Source organism: Trachypithecus francoisi, unplaced genomic scaffold (genome assembly GCF_009764315.1).
Source record: "Trachypithecus francoisi isolate TF-2019V2 unplaced genomic scaffold, Tfra_2.0 Lachesis_group9, whole genome shotgun sequence".
NCBI lineage: Eukaryota > Metazoa > Chordata > Mammalia > Primates > Cercopithecidae > Trachypithecus > Trachypithecus francoisi.
Genome location: NW_022681474.1, coordinates 70,133,117 through 70,150,940, shown reverse-complemented (window position 1 = coordinate 70,150,940; position 17,824 = coordinate 70,133,117).

Here is a 17,824-nt window from a genome sequence, read left to right as displayed (position 1 = left end):
TGCACACCTACTGCTATCTGGTCTTTGACAAAGTTGACAAAAATAAGCTATGGATAAAGTACTGCCTAATCAATAAATGATGCTGGGGTAGCTGGCCAGCTATATGCAGAAGAAGGAAACTGGACCCCTATCTTTCACCATATAAAAGTTAACATGGATTAAAGATTTAAATGTAAGATCTCAAACTGTAAGACTCTTAGAAGAAAACCTAGGAAACACCATGATCAACATTGGCCTTGGGAAATAATTTATGACTAAGTCTTCAAAAGCAATTGTAACAAAACAAAAAATTGATAATTGGGACCTAATTAAACTAAAAGCCTTCTGCACAGTAAAAGAAACTATCAACAGAGTAAACAGGCAGCCTATACAATGGGAGAAAATATTTGCTAACTATGTAGCCAACAAAGACCTAATGGGCAGATTCTATAAGGAACTTAAACATTTCAACAGGCAAAAACCAAATAACCCCACTAAAAGTGGGCAAAGGAAATGAATAGACATTTCTCAAAACACACAAGTGTGCAACAAACATATGAAAAAACCTCATCTCACATCACTCAGAATGGCTATTATTAAGGAGTCAAAAAATAACAGATGATGGTGAGGTTGTGGAGAAAAAGGAGCACTTATACACTGTTGGCGGGAGTGTAAATTAGTTTAACCATTGTGGAAGACAGTGTGGCAATACCTCAAAGACCTGAAGATGGAAATGCCATTTGACCCAGCAATCTCATTACTGGGTATGTATCCAAAGGAAAATAAAAAAGTTCATCAGAGCGTTATTCACAATTCCAAAGACATGGAATAAACTTAGGTGTCCTTGCCCATGCCTATGTCCTGAATGGTATTGCCTAGGTTTTCTTCTAGGGTTTTTATGGTTTTAGATCTAACATTTAAGTCTCTAATCCATCTTGAATTAATTTTCGTATAAAGTATAAGGAAGGGATCCAGTTTCAGCTTTCTACATGTGGCTAGCCAGTTTTCCCAGCACCATTTATTAAATAGGGAATCCTTTCCACATTTCTTGTTTTTGTCAGGTTTGTCAAAGATCAGATGGTTGTAGATGTGTGGTATTATTTCTTAGGGCTCTGTTCTGTTCCATTGACCTATATCTCTGTTTTGGTACCAGTACCATGCTGTTTTGGTTACTGCAGCCTTGTAATATAGTTTGAAGTCAGATAGCGTGATGCCTCAGTAGGGACATGGATGCAACTGGAAACCATCATTCTCAGCAAACTACAGCAAGAACAGAAAACCAAACACAGCATGTTCTCACTCATAGGTGGGAATTGAACGATGAGAACACTTGGACACAGGAAGGGAACATCACTCACCAGGGCCTGTCGTGGATGGGGGAAGGGGGGAGGGATAGCATTAGGAGATACACCTAATGTAAATGACGAGTTAATGTGTGCAGCACACCAACATGGCAAATGTATACATATGTAACAAACCTGCATGTTGTGCACATGTACCCTAGAAGTTAAAGTATATGAAAAAATTAAAAAAAAACAACTTAGGTGTACATCAACAGTTGATTGGATAAAGAACATGTAGCATGTGTACCCCAGGAACTATTATGCGGCCATAAAATAGAATAAAATTATGGATGCAGCTGGAAGCCATTATCCTAGGCAAATTAATGCAGGGACAGAAAACCAAATAGCACATGTTCTAATTTATAAGTGGGAGCTAAACACTGGGTACACATGGACATGAAGATGGCAGTAATATACATTGGGGAACACAAGGGGGATAAAGGGAGGAGGAACAAGTTGTATTAGTCTGTTTTCATGCTATTGGCAAAGACAAACTTGAGACTGGGTGATTTATATAAAAGAGGTTTAGTGGACTCACTTTCCATGTGGCTGGGGAGGCCTCACAACCATGGCGGAAGGCAAAAGGCATGTCTTACATGGCAGCAGACAAGAGAATGAAAACCAAATGAAAGGGGTTTCCCCTTATGAAACCATCAGATCTCATGAGACTTATTCACTACCACGAGAACAGTATGGGGGAAACTGCCCTGATGATTCAATTATCTCCCACCAGATCCCTCCCACAACACATGGGAATCATGGGAGCTAAATTCAAGATAAGATTTGGGTGGCGACACAGCCAAACTGTATCACAAGGTTTGAAAAAGTAACTATTGGGTACTATGGTCACTATTTGGATGATGGGATCATTTGTGTCTCAAACCTCAGCATCACGCAACATACCCATATAACAAACCTGCACATATATCCCCTGAGTCTAAAATAAAAGTTGAAAGTATTTAAAACATCCATTTAAAGAGCAGAGGTTGATTAACTGCATTGAAAAAGCAAGACCCAACTATGCAATCTAAATGAGGTACTCTCTAAATGTAAAAACATAGATTTGTTGAAAATGAAATGATAGAAAAAGATATACCATGCAAGTACTAGATAGCTAGGGTGACCATCCATTTTGTTCAGGATGAGGAGTTCTCCAGAATGTGAGATTTTCATTGCTTAATGCAGGATATTCCTTGGAAAACCAGGATGCTGGTAACTCTAAGGATAGTGAATATGGTGTGGATAAATTAATATCAGACAAATCAGACTTGAAGACAAGGATTACTACTGGCTATAAAAAGAAACATGTCCCAATAATAAAAGAGTCAATTTATTTGGAAGAGGTAAGTTTCTTAAAAGTTTATGCACATAGCTGACCTTCAAAATACATGAGGCAAAACTGACCAAACTAAGGCAATAAGTAGACATACTACAATCATGGTAGGGGATTTTAATATCTCTTTCTCAGCAATTATTAAAGCAAGTAGCTAACAAACAAAGTAAGAGGATGGAAGGCTTAAGTTGATCTAATTGAGATTTGGAAATACTATACTCAGGAATAGCTGAACATAATTTCTCTTAAGTACATAAGGAATGTTGATGAAGATGGGACTAAGCTGAGCAAAGAAAAAAAAAAAGTCTTAAAAATTTCAAAGATCAGAAACTTATAATTGGCCCTGGTGGAATTAAATTAGAAATCAATAGCATTAAGGTATCTTGAAAATCTTCATATTTGGAAATTAAGCAAAACACACTTTTACATAAACAATTGGTCAATGAGAAAATGACGAGAAAAAAGAAAACATCTTGAACTAAGTAAAACATAGCAAAGAAAAATTTGTGGGATACAGGTAAAGTAGTGCTTAAGGGAATGTTGTAGCTTTATTTTATTAAAAAGCAAGAGAAATGTAAAAATCAGTAATTTAAGTTTCCATACAATAGAAAAAATAGATGAGCATGTTAAATCCAAAGCAAGTAGCAATAAGGAAAGAAGAGAAGAAAATACACAATAGAGAAAATGACAAAGCTAAAAGTTTTTTTTTTTTTTTCCGAACAAAATAAAACTGAAAATCTGTACCAAGACTGATCTTCTGTTTGGAATGACAAGAGGGAACTCAAATTACTAGTATCAGGCATAAAAATGGGGAGCATCATGATATATCTTCCAGAAATTAAAGGATAGTAACGGACTACAGAAATCTTCCCAGGAAGAGAATTGCAAGTCCACATAGCTTTCCTGGTGAATTCCATCAAACGCGTAAGGACGCTATTATATCTTACCAGTGTTGGATGAACTTTTTCAGAAAATAGCACAGAGACAACTTTCCTAACTCAATCTAGAGTCCAGTAAGCGCTAATACCAAAACCTAACAATAAAAGAAAATTACTGATTAATATCCTTCATGGGCATAGCCACAAAAATCTTTAACGATTTTAGCAAATAAAATCCATCAAAATGTATGATGTAATATAACCAAGTGGTCTCTGGAATTCAAAGTTGATTTAACATTTAAAAATTAGTGTAGGCCGGGCGCGGTGGCTCAAGCCTGTAATCCCAGCACTTTGGGAGGCCGAGACGGGCGGATCACGAGGTCAGGAGATCGAGACCATCCTGGCTAACACGGTGAAACCCCGTCTCTACTAAAAAGTACAAAAACTAGCTGGGCGTGGTGGCGGGCGCCTGTAGTCCCAGCTGCTCAGGAGGCTGAGGCAGGAGAATGGCGTAAACCCGGGAGGCGGAGCTTGCAGTGAGCTGAGATCCGGCCACTGCACTCCAGCCTGGGCGACAGAGCGAGACTCCGTCTCAAAAAAAAAAAAAAAAAAAAAAAAAAAACCAAAAAATTTAGTGTAATTCACCATATTAAGAGAATGACAGAGAAAAGCCAAATATCTCCACAACTTTGAAAAAAATGGACAAAATTTAACACCCCTTTCAAAAAAATCTCTCAGAAAAGTAGGAACCGGTTGGAATTTCCTTAATGTAATAAAGGGCTTCTACAAAAACCGTAACTATGCTGTTAGCATAGTGAATGCTTTCCCCGTAAGACCGGGAACCGGAAAAGGATATGCATTTTCTCCACTTGTGTTCAACATTTTTCTGGAGGTCTTCGTAAATGTAGAAAGTAGGGAAAAGGAATAAAAGACATATAGATTAAAAAGGAGGGAGTAAAACTGTCATTACTTACAGGAAACACGTTGTGTATGTAAAAAAATCCTAAGGAATACACAAAGAAACTATCAGAAGTGGAAAGTGAACTTAGCAAGTTCCCGATATATAAGGTCAGTAAGTAAAAAGCCATTGTATTTTCTATGTCCTTTACCTGTCTGCTGGTGGAACTCCGGGATCTCGCCTTTGCAGGGTGGCCAAGAGAAGGGCGCCTGACTCCAGGCACTCGTGAGGTTCCTGGAGAAGGTGGCATCCCCAGCTCTGACCCTACCCTAGCTCTGAAGCATGGGGTGCAGGTGTGGGGATAAATTGGTGTCGTCTGCGGTGACAACTCGAAAGGAACAGTCAGTCTAGGGTAGTCGCGCCTGCGCTGCTTGGGGTCCCCGCCCCGTCGTAGCACGTGCTCTGCAGCAATCCTGGACCCCTAGGCGTTCTAGGTGCCGCACGAGACCCAAAGTCCCTTGTCTGCTGCCCTTCCCCCTCTTACTGGACCCTCCTTGCATGCAAACCACCTCTGTCCAGTCAGGAAATGGGGTGCTCCCGCGCTCTGGCTTTGGGCATGCTCTGCCTCTCAGTGACTCCGGGAAAAGGACCAGAGGACACACGGGAACTCATTTCCCAAGCTGTCGCCCTGTGCCAGGCGCTGAGGGGTTCACAGGCCCTGTGGGTCCGGCCCTCCGCAGTGGCAGTCCTCAACAGTCCCCAACAGCGTGGGACCCACCTGAGCCCAAACTCCTGCCCCAGAGGCAGGAGGTCCCGAAGCGCTAGAGAGTAGGCCGGGTAGGCGGCTAAGATTGTCCTCTGGCGCCCTTCTCTGGTGCGCCCTTTCTTTGCCACGTGCTCCAGTCAGTGACTGTCCGTGTGGGACAGCGCCCCCTGCGAGCAGAGTGGATAGCTAGGCGACCTCTCCCAGTGCACTCTCAGCCTAGCAAACACAACAGAGCTCAAACTGCTCCTCACAGGCAGCTCACTGGCAGCCTCGCCCACCGGTCCCTGCGCTGTCCTCCGCCCCCGCCACTCCGTCTGGCCAGATGACTCTGCTCCCTGCACCTCTCCTGGGTGCTGCTCGCGGTTGTTCTATGAGCATTGAGGGCTTTTGCCTCTGTGCAGCAGGTTCAGCACTCCGCTGTGAGCAGAGTGTCTGGGGGGGACACTCTGTGTTCCAATGGGCCACTTCGAAGAATCAGGCCACCCGGGAACAGTAAACATCCCTCTTCCTGGGAGCAAAGGGACCATCCTCCGTTTGCCACCTTAGCAGCTAGTCATCCCTTGAGGCCGGTGCCATCAGTCACTGGGTAAATCCTTGTCCAAAGGAGACTGAGTGAAGGGCCCTAAAAGAGGACAGGAAAGAAACAGCGAAGGAAGAGGACACCAACTAGTGAGCAACGGCGGCGAGATCAGAGAATAGGCCCCGTGGCAGCAGGGGTGTATAATTGGCATAGAGTGGCAGTAGGAGCACTAGCCATCAGTATCTAGGCCTATGGAGAACACTGGACTGTTGGCTTTTTTCCGGTGCAGTCGGGGGTCTTTGTCCAGAGACCTCCAATCTGGGCTCCCAGAAGATGGCTTGAGTAAAGACAGGCCAGACGTCTTCAAAGAGCTCATTCTGTTCCTTCCTGCTCAAGAGGCTGACAAAGATAGTGCTTGATGAAGGCCATCCCAGAGTTCTCCACTCACTGATGCTGGAGGAGACTAGCAGGGAGAAAAGCTTCCAGACACCATTTAGATACTTGTCAAGGAGAAATTCTTCACCTACATCTGCCAGTTGTAGGCCTTGTAGATGGAAAATTTCAATGTTGCTGCTGCCCCCACTGCTACTGTTGTGGGATGGAGGTGAGCTGCCTTCTCTCCTCCTCAGCTTCCTTGTCTAGTCATTAGAGAAGACCTAAGCTTAGAGAAGAAAGCTGAGAGTCAATGGCTCAACAACATATTGGAAGTTAAGACTGAGGCCACGGTAGACTGCAGTGTCACCAGTCAGCCTGTGGGTTCTTTTGCTCTGCCTGCTGTGGGGAATGAAAACATCCTGCAACGGTCACTTTCACCTTGCAGGTGTTGTATGTTAAAACATTCCCAGTCACAAACTTAGCTGACCTGTCTGCCCCACTATCTTCTCACACTCCAGAGACCGACTGTGAAATGAGATGCACAATTCCTCTCCTAATTCTCCATTTGCTGTTTGTGCTGACTGTCTTTCTCCTTTTAGGTTCAAGCTCATTTTGGGGGTTCCACTTAGTAATAAGAACAGAGGGCCTGCATTCCCATCTCTCAGTCATAGCTGGAGCATCTTCTACTACTGTCCTCCTCACACCTGCCAGCACGTTGATTTTTCTCCTAGCTTGCTTCCTGAAGAATAGAGTCACCTATGGACCCTCCAGTGGATTCATGGATACCCTTCCCCAGTCACCTCTGCCAGTACTCAGCCTTCTCCCACCAGCCTATCACTCTTTCTGCAGTCATGTCCTCCATCGCAACCAGCACGTCTGCAGGGTTGAACTCTTAGCTGCTTTGAACTTCGGTATCACGGGCAGGGACATCACTGCCCCTTCTCAAGCTTTCTTCCTGAGGTCTCCTTCAGGCTCCAGAGAGAACATCTTCCCATTTTCCATGGAGCTCCCTGGTTCTGAGAACATGTCACCCAGGAGCAGCGTTACCTCAGCCTGTTCCCACCTGTTTGTTTGCACAGTCGGTCAGTGGCCCAAGTGCAAATTTCAAAGTTATTGTGGCCCAGGAGCCAACGTTTAGCTCACATTTGCAGCCCTTCCTGGGCTGAAGCTTGCAGATACCAGCTTTGCTAACTTATTGACATAAGGCAGCCCCAGTAAGAGCTTCAGACTTAACCTCCAGTGCAGCCCAGCCACTCACTGGCAGCATCAATAAGCTTCATGGGTTTGACATCCTTATTTTCCCTTTGGCATTCCTATCAGCACCCAGCTGCCCTTTGGATATACCTCAGATATTTTGCCTGTTGATACAGCCACTACTCCTAGCTTTAGAGCCCCCACCAGAATGCCCAGCCCTGGGGCTAGTAGTTCACTGCTTGCCAAGACCACTGCAGGCCCATTTGTGTTTATGGAATCTGCAGCCCTGATTGGGAGTAGCAGTTTTAGGGTTAGTGTGGCTGCCCTAGGCCCAAGATCCATGTCTAGACCACTGAGCTTTGGTGAGGAACCAAGGGGGACACCCAGTTCCAGAGCTCATTTTGGGAGAGGCTTAAATCTGAGCTCAATGGTCCTCATGGCTCATAGCACCCTTGTTGCAAATGCAGACCCCACTTTTTTTTTTTTTTAGACAGAGTCTTGCTCTGTTGCCCAGGCTGGAGTGTAGTGGTGTGATCTTGGCTCAGTGTGCAACCTCCGCCTCCTGGGTTCAAGCGATTCTCCTGCCTCAGCCTCTGCAGTAGCTGATACTACAGGCACATGCTGCCACACCCAGCTAATTTTTTATATTGTTAGTAGAGACGGATTTTCACCGTGTTGTCCAGGCTGCAGACCCCACTTCTATGGAGAGAGCAAATTTATCTTGGGAGGCAATTTTCTTCCTGTCTATAGTCAGAACACTGGTCTCCTGGGTGAAAGCACGTCTGCTACTGGAGGAGTCAGCTCCAGTGAGAATACATTACACGTTTCGTGTGTGTGGTCATATCACATGGGATCCATCGTGGCAGAGCATGTCTGGCGCAGTTGGAGTGGCCAGAACCATACCTGTGCTTGAGGGTCCTGTTCTGTCTGCTTCTATCTTTCTTCAGAGCACCTGGGGCCCACTTGGACACAGCATATTTGTTGCAGTCACTGGGGCCAGCACTATTTCTGTGCTTGGAGATACTTCTACTCATGTTTACAGTCATAGAGCTTGAGACACACCTGACCAGAGCATCTGTAGCAGCACAGGGCCAGCCCCATATCTGTTGTTAGGCCCATGCATTTCTATTTACAGTGAGACCACTTGGCCCCCCCAAACCCCCGGATAAAGTTCAGATGGCACAGTGAGAGGAGCCAGCCACAGTGTTGGGAGACTCTTTTGTGCATATGGTCAGTGTAACTGAGGCCCACTTATTCAGAATAAACCTGTTACTACTGGATGAGCCAGCATTACTGAGAGAAGAAATAGGTGTTTCCAGGCTCCAGGGTGAGGCTGCTTCCCATTTGTCCAGGCACATTGCAGTATGGAGCACATATCTCCTGCAAAGGCCCCAGTCTCTACCAGCCCACTTGCATTATAATCAGCAGCCCCACCACAGCTTTCAGTCTTCCCGTGGGCTTCCCTTCCACTCAGCCCACATTTGAGGTCTCTAGTGGGCAGCGGCAGGAGCCACTCTCCCCAGTGCCTCTGCTTTTTCTGGCCTACCTATCACTGCCTCTGTAGTTGCCTCTATGCCTGCAGTCAGCACCTCACCAGAGTCCACGTCCAATCCTACCTCTGACTCTGATGAAATTGATATGGATACTAAGCTCCCTCCCCAGGCTGTCATCTCTGATCTCCCTGGTCTCCAGTGAATACTTCCCATTTTCCACGGACATCTCTGGTTTGGATAGTATGCATTGGCAGCATTGGCACAGTTGGTTAATGGCCCTCATGCAACTTGGAAAATCATTTTGACCCCTCTGTGTATATTTCAGGCCCCTGATGGGCTGCAGCCTGGAGCTACCAGCTTTGTTGACTTTCCCTTTTGGAAACCAGGAAGCCTCAGCACAAGCTCCTGATTTAAGCTCTGCCACGTCCTAACCACCAGATGGCAGCACAACTCAATCAGCTTCATGGATTTGACCTCTCCATTTTCCACCTTTGACATCCCTGTCATCACCCAGTTGGCTTGTGGATGCACCTCAGGCATTTTCTTAGTTGGTACAGCTACCACTTCTGGCTTTAGAGTCTGCACCAGGATGCCCAGTATTGGGGGCAAGAATTCACTGTTTGCCAACACTTCTGCAGACCCATTTGTGTTTATGAAATCTGTGGCCTCTGTGGGTTGCAGTAGCTTTAGGGTGAGTGTGGCTGCCTTAGTCCAAGATCCGTATCTAGACCACTCAGCTTTGGTGCAGGACTGAGCAGACACTACTTTCCTGGGTTGAGACACCTAGACCTGAGCACCAGGTTCTTGCCGGCCTACAGCAATCTGGTCCATCTCTACGAAGAGCAGATCTGTCCTGGGAGATACTTTCCTTCCTGTCTATAGTCAGAGCCAGCTGGGTGAATGCACAGTTGTTACTACTAGAGGAGTCAGCCCCCTTGAGAAGAATCAAGGGCCAGGTAACACTTTTGTTCTTTCTTGTGGTCAGATTAGCTGAGACCCATCATGCCAGAGCATATCTCTTATAGTCACAGAGGCCAGCACTATACCTGTGTTGGGCTTTTCTTTTTCCAACTTCTGTCAGAGCTCCTAGGGTCCCCCTGGCCAGAGCACACTTGTTGCAGTGGGAGAGATCAGCACCCCTCTCATGCTTGGAGATACTTTCCTTCATGCCTACAATCAGAGCACCTGAGGCATGCCTGACCAGAGTTCATCTTTAGGAATAGCAGCAGCTAGTGCATACCTGTGCTTGCAGGTCCTTATATTCTCACATACTATCAGAGCAGCTGGAGCCCATGTGGTTAAAGTCCAGGTGGTATAATGGGAAGGGACATCATGGAACTTGTTTTTGGAGATGCTTCTCTTCCTACCATCATTCTGAGCTCCTGGGGTACTTATTACACAGAACACTTCTGTTACAGTCAGAGAGGACAAGGCTGTATATGATTCAGGAGACATTTCTGCTTTAGTCTCAGTCAGACTACCTGGTCACCTAGCCATGGTACCCCATTTGGCTTTTGAGGAGACAGCACTACTGAGAAAATACCTGTGCTTCTAGACACTTTTGCTCCTACCTTTGGTTAGAATACTTCCAGTTCTCATGTGGTCACTACAAACATCAGCCTTGCCTTTGCAACACTTTCATTAGCAGCAGGGATTGTGGAATGCAGCAGCTGTAGGAGCAGAGGGTATCTTGCTAGTTCCAAGACAAGAGGAAAACTGGTCCAGGGCTTCAGATTGCCAGGCTATTTAGGCAAAGCCAGGTACGGCTTAGTCGATGATGTGTACAGAGCCCTCTTCTACTCTCTAAGTGGAAATTTTCAAGTCAAGTATGTGAACTTCTGATTTGCCCACACCCTCTGACAGACATATATACACCCCAAGGTCCTGGTCCTCTAGCTTGCTGTTAGAAGACAGGCAGAGGGTTAAGTTTGTTTGGTTAAATTTGTTTGACATAACTCTATAAGACTGAGCCTCTTCCCAGCAGAGTGATGGATATTCATGGGGGACAGTGATCACTGCGCCCTGCCATTTTTAAAGAAAGCTTGTGTTTCTTAATTGCACTAGGAGAAGGCAAAGGGTTGACGGCACCACACTTCCACAATGTCATGATTCTGAGACCTCCCAGTCATGTGGAACTGTAAGTCCAATTAAACCTCTTTTTCTTCCCAGTCTCAGGTATGTCTTTATCAGCAGTGTGAAAACAGACTAACACAGTAAATTAGTACCAGTTGAGTGGGGCCTTGCTGAAAAGATACCAGAAAAGGTGGAAGCGACTTTGGAACTGGGTAACAGGCAGAGGCTGGAAGAGCTTGGAGATCTCAGAAGAAGACAGGAAAATACGGGAAAGTTTGGAACCTCCTAGAGACTTGTTGAATGGCTTTGAGAAAAATGCTGATAGTGATATGAACAATAAGGTCCAGGCTGAGGTGGTCTCAGATGGAGATGAGGAACTTGTTGGGAACCGGAGCGAAGGTGACTCTTGTTATGTTTTACCAGAGACTGGAGACATTTTGCCACTACCCTAGAGATTTGTGGAACTTTGAACTTGAGAGAGATGATTTAGGGTATCTGGTAGAAGAAATTTCTAAGCAGCAAAGCATTGAAGAGGTGACTTGGGTGCTGTTAAAAACATTCCATTTTAAAAGGGAAATGGAACATAAAAGTTCAGAAAATTTGCAGCCTAATGATGCAGTAGAAAAGAAAAACCCATTTTAATTTAATTTAATTTATGTTTTTATTATACTTTAAGTTTTGGGGTACACGTGCAGAATGGGCGGTTTTGTGACATAGGTATACATGTGCCATGGTGGTTTGCTGCACCAATCAGCCTATGACCTACATTAGGTATTTCTCCTAATGTTATCCCTCCCTTAGTCCCCCACCCCCAACAGGCCCAGTGTGTGATGTTCCCCTCCCTGTGTCCATGTGTTCTCGTTGTTCAACTCCTGCTTATGAGTGAGAACATGCCGTTTGCTGAGAACAATGTTCCCAGCTTCATCCCTGTCCCTGCAAAGGACAGGAACTCGTCTTTTTTTATGGCTGCCTAGGATTCCATGATGTATATGTGCCACATTTTCTTAATCCAGTCTATCATTGATTGACATTTGGGTTGGTTACAAGTCTTTGCTATTGTGAATAGTGCCACAATAAACATACATGTGCATGTGTCTTTATAGTAGCATGGTTATAATCCTTTGGGTATATACTCAGTAATGGGATCGCTGGGTCCACTGGTATTTCTAGTTCTATATCCTTGAGGAATCACCACTCTGTCTTCCACACTGGTTGAACTAATTTACACTCTCACCAACAGTGTAAAAGTGTTGCTATTTCTCCACATCCTCTCCAGCACCTGTTGTTTCCTGACTTTTTACTGATCACCATTCTAACTGGCGTGAGATGGTATCTCATTGTGGTTTTGATTTGCATTTCTCTAATGACTAGTGATGATGAGCTTTTTTTTCATGTTTGTTGGCTGCATAAATGTCTTCTTTTGAGAAGTGTCTGTTCATATCCTTTGCCCACTTTTGAATTTTTTTTTCTTTAAATTTGTTTAAGTTCCTTGTAGATTCAGGATATTAGTCCTTTGTCAGAGGGATAGATTGCAAAATTTTCTCCCATTCTGTAGGTTGCCTGTTCACTTGGATGGTAGTTTCTTTTGCTGTGCAGAAGCTCTTTAGTTTAGTTAGATCCCATTTGCCAATTTTGGCTTTTGTTGCCATTGCTTTTGGTGTTTTAGGCATGAAGCCTTTGCCCATTCCTATGTCCTGAATGGTATTGTCTAGGTTTTCTTATAGAATTTGTATGGTTTTAGGTCTTATGTTTAAGTTTTTAATCCATCTTGAGTTAATTTTTGTATAAGGTGTAAGGAAGGGGTCCAGTTTCAGTTTTTTCCACGTGGTTAGCTTGTTTTCCCAACACCATTTATTAAATAGGGAATCCTTTCCCCATTGCTTGTTTTTGTCAGGTTTATCAAAGATCAGATAGTTGTAGATGTGTGGTATTATTTCTCTGTAACCCCATTTCTTGAGGAGAAATTCAAGATGGCAGCAGAAATTTGCATAAGTAGCAAGGATCCTAATGTTAACCCCTAAGACCATGGGGAAAATGTCTCCAGGCCATGTCAGAGACCTTCACGGCAGCCCCTCCCATCACAGGCCCAGACACCCAGTAGGGAAAAGTTGTTTTGTGGGCCGGGCCCAGGGTCCTCGTGCTGTGTGCAGCCTAGGGACTTGGTGCCCTGTTTTCCAACTGCTCCAGCCATCGCTGAAAGGGGCCAACGTAGAGCTTGGGCTGTGGCTTCAGAGGGTGGAAGCCCCAAGCCTTGACAGCTTCCACATGGTGTTGAGCTTGTGGGTGCACAGGTCAAGAATTGAGGTTTGGGAACTTCCACCTAGATTTCAGAAGATGTATAGAAATGCCTGGGTGCCCAGGCAAAAGTTTGCTGCAGGAGTGGGGCCCTCATGGAGAACCTCTGCTAGGGCAGTGTGGAAGGAAAATGTGGGATCAGAGCCCCCACACAGAGTCCCTATTGGGGCACTGCCTAGTGGAGCTGTGAGAAAAGGGCCACTGTCCTCCAGACTCCAGAATGGTAGATTCACTGACAGCTTGCACCGTGCAGTTGGAAAAGCCACAAACACTAAATGCCAGCCTCTGAAAGCAGCCAGGAGGGAGGCTGTACCTTGCAAAGCTACAGGGATGGAGCTGTCCAAGACCAAGGGAACCCACCTCTTGTATCAGTGTGACCTGGATGTGAGACGTAGAGTCAAAGGAGATCATTTTGGAGCTTTAAAATATGTGACTGTCCTGCTGGATTTTGGACTTGCATGGGCCCTATAACCCCTTTGTTTTCGCCAATGTATCTCATTTGGAATGGCCGTATTTACCCAATACCTGTACCCCCATTGTGTCTAGGAGGTAACTAGCTGGTTTTTGATTGTACAGGCTCATAGGCAGAAAGGACTTGCCTCGTCTCAGATGAAACTTTGGACTGTGGACTTCTGGGTTAATGCTGAATAAGACTTTGGGTGACTGTTGGGAAGGCATGATTGGTTTTGAAATGTGAGGACATAGGATTTGGGAGGGGACAGGGGCAGAATGATATGGTTTGGCTGTGTCCCCATTCAAATCTCAACTTGAATTATATCTCCCAGAATTCCCACATGTTGTAGGAGGGACCTAGGGGGAGGTAATTGAATCATGGGGGCTGGTCTTTCCCATGCTATTTTCATGATAGTGAATAAGTCTCATGAGATCTGATGGGTTTATCAGGGGTTCCTGCTTTTGCTTCTTCCTCATATTCTCTTACTGCCACCATGTAAGAAGTACCTTTCGCCTCTCGTCGTGATTCTGAGGCCTCACCAGCCATGTGGAACTATAAGTCCAATTAAACATCCTTTTCTTCCCAGTCTTGGGTATGTCTTTATCAGCAGCATGAAAACAGACTAATATAATCCCCTCCAAATCTCATGTTGAAATGTGTTCCCCAATGTCGGAGGTGGGGCCTGGTGGGAGATGTTTGGGTCATGGGGGCAGATTCTTCATGAATGGCTTGGTGCTGTCCTTGTGATAATGAGTGAGTTTTCACTCTGTCAGTTCACGTGAGAGCTGGTTCTTTAAAAGAGCCTGGTACCTCCTCACCTCTCTCTTGCTTCCTTCTTTCTTGCTCCTGTTCTCACCATGTGACATGTCTGCTCCCACTTCACTTTCTACCATAACTGTAAGCTTCCTGAGGCCTCATCAGAAGCCAAGCAGGTGCTGGTACCATCCTTGTACAGCCTGCAGCCAAACAAATCTCTTTTCTTTATAAATTACACAGTCTCAAGTATTTCTTGATAGCAATGCAAAATGGATGAATATACAGTGGGACCCCTGGCAAATAGTTGTGCGTGGTTGATGAATGAATCTGGGCTGGGAGGTACAGCTGCAGAACTCAGCCAGGAGAGATCATGGACAAACATAACTGTTAGAGTAGGTAGTTAGGCAGACATGAGCATGGCAGGAGAGGCCCCCAACCCCGCTCCCAAGAATGTCTGATGACCATCAGATAATGGTCAGGCAGTTGTTAAACTGTCTCTCTGATATGATAATTGGTTACAGCTGGTGCTTGGGGACGACAGCCTCCCAATATATAGAAAACACCTGGAGCTGGTGATCAGTCGCTTCCCGATAAGATCTCAGAAGTTGGGCAAACAGGCTCAAGCATGTGCACTGAGAAGCAAAATGGCTGATGTCTGACCTTCCTCTGGGGGCATTTGACCAGTAAAGGGAAGTTGTACCTAGAAAGCATGCGCACAACCTCAGTAAATGCACTATGCATGTGACCACCCTCCCAAATGCTAACTGACATTGCTTATGTGGCATTTGAGCAACAGCCTGCTCCAAGGGAAGAATCAAGGGAAGAGAAAAGAAAACCCCAGAACCATGCCAATGTACAAATCCCAAAGTCAGTGGCTAAATGGGGCACTTGGATCTCTCAAGTTGCCTGCTTGGTCCTCTTCCAAGTGTACTTTGTTTCCTTTTGCTCCTGCTCTAAAACATTTTAATTAACTCTCACTCCTACTCTTAAACTTGTCTTGGTCTCTCCCTGTGCCTTAAATCTACTTCACTCCTCAGCCGAATTCTTTCCTCTGAGAAGGCAAGGAACAAATCTGCTGCAGACCTGTATGGGTTGATTGCTGGTAACATATTTTGGTGCCATGACTTGGATACATTCCTAAGAGGTAAGATGTCTCTACACCTTGCCTTCTTCAGCTGGAGGCATTCAACACCTGTATGTGGTTTCCTTTTACTCTCTTGCTTACTAACCACTGCCAGAATATTTCCTCTTAGCCACAATAGCTCTGCTCCCCACAGCTGATCTCTCAGCTCACTCTGAAAGGTTTGCAGGGGTAGGAAGGACCTTAGAGTCTGCACTGAGTAGACCTGAGACACTAATGGCCCTCCTGGACAGGAGGCTTACGAGAGTGGTAGGGCTAAAGCCTAAGGCCATGTAATGTCTGGGGTTTCCTCTGATTCTTCAACTAAAACAGGCTTTTTCCCAAAAAGGTGCACTGCCTACTCTCCTGTTTTCTCTGTGTGTATTCTGAAATGGCCTTGCACACCCACTGGACCATCTGCATTGGGAGCAAGTCTGCCTTTTCTCTGCTTTCACTTTGCATGCTGTGTGACTTCCTTCTCTGCCTTAACACATACTCCATTTGTTGTTCCTGTGCCCATGGCTCTTGCTGGGTTTGCCTGGCAACCAAGACATGGGCTCCATTGCGGATATCCCCTGAGATTTATACTTGGTTTTACTCTTCCAGCTTAGATGACCGTCAACCCTTTCCCTGTCTGTTGGCTCATTGTCAGGACAGACACTAATTGTAACTCTGGCTTTGCCAGCTCCTTGTGATTTACCATATGCTTTTTGTCCCTGTTATACTCCAGGGTCAAGTTTTTTGGTGGTTTTTGAAGCTATTTATCTACCTGCATATGACTTCACTCTATGGCCCTTTGAGGACACCACCTATCTGCTTTTTCTGAGTTATCACCTTTTTAGAAGGAAGGAAAATTCTTCCTTTGTCACCTGTGAGCCCTTATCCCAGGCCCCAAGTTATCTGGAGGTTCCTCCTTTATGTCAAGAAGGCAAATAAACATTGCCCTCCAAATCTAAGGGCTGCTGTTTTTGTGAGCATATAAAGTCTTTCCATGAGCATCCCTCTGGCTTCCTCCTGCTTCCTCTGGTAGCAGAGGGATTCTTCTATCTGTTTAAGCATTTGTTTTGCATGTTACCCCAGAAGACAAGGAACCCCAAATAAAACATTTCCTCTTCTTCTCTAATCACTTCTACACCTTTCTCAATATGCCTCAGGACCTTCAAGATTATATTCGAAGGGGGGCCGTCCAACCCCCTTGTGGCAGTTGGCTGAAAAACAGGCTTCTCATCTACTTAAAGAACATGGGAAATGGGAATATGAGAAAAGAGATGGTCATTTTGTTGCTAGAATGCTCTGAATAAGAGTCACTGTAAGGTCATGGAGACAAGGATATAGGCTATCCCAAGGCCACAGGTGCAAGAGACTAGAGTACCTATAGGGCAGAGATGAAGGCTAGTCCCAGGCTATAGATGCAAAAGAGATTACTACTAGAATAGAGATGAAGGTTGGTCCCAGAAATGGGATGGGACCAGGGTTAGGGGTTCCTGGTAAGCACAGTCCATTCCAGAACCCCTAAGATGAATGGGGGGCACCATGTTCACTCCAGTTTGTGATAGGCGCAGGATGAAGGGAACAAGGGGGATGCCTTCTTCTCTTTTCTCTCTGTTCTCTCTTCACAAATGGTTAATAACACTCCATAAAACAAGGTGGGACCAAGGTTAGGAGTACCTGATAACCACTGGTTCATCTGGAACCCCTAGGATGAGTGGGGATGCCTGTTCACTCTGGTCTGCTGTAAGTCCAGGAAAAAGATAGTAGGGAAACTAGAGGGGACACCTTCTTTCCCTCTTGTCTCCTCTGTTCTCTTTTCACAGATAGGTAATCGTGTCTCCATACCATAGGACACACCCCTTGATGCATCCTCAAAAACTGGGAAAAGCTTGACATCCCCCCATACACAAGCTTAAAACAAAAAACTTCAATGGGCTAAGTGGAAAAAAGCTCCACAAGGCCTGCCGCCTCTACCACAGCTCAGTGACTGGAAAAAGGACTGTCCTGAGAGTCAGAAAGGCCCCTAGGCCAGACCCCAATCCAATAAAGGCCTTGAGTTGAAGGGGGTATCCATTCTGACCAAAGGAAACAAAGCCAAGGGCAACTCTAGAGGCTTCAAATAAAATTATGAATTACCCTTTTGTGTTCAAGTGCTGCCTACTTAGTGCTAATCTTCTTCTCTGAGCAACTCTTTCAAATACTGTCAGGTAACAGGAGCAAAGGGCTCCCTCCTTCCAAAGAAAAAAGATTATATCATTTAATTATTTATATTATTTATATTTATATTAAATAATTATTTATATTATTTAAGATATATATTATGTATATTATTTAAGGGATCAATTACCATTCTCCC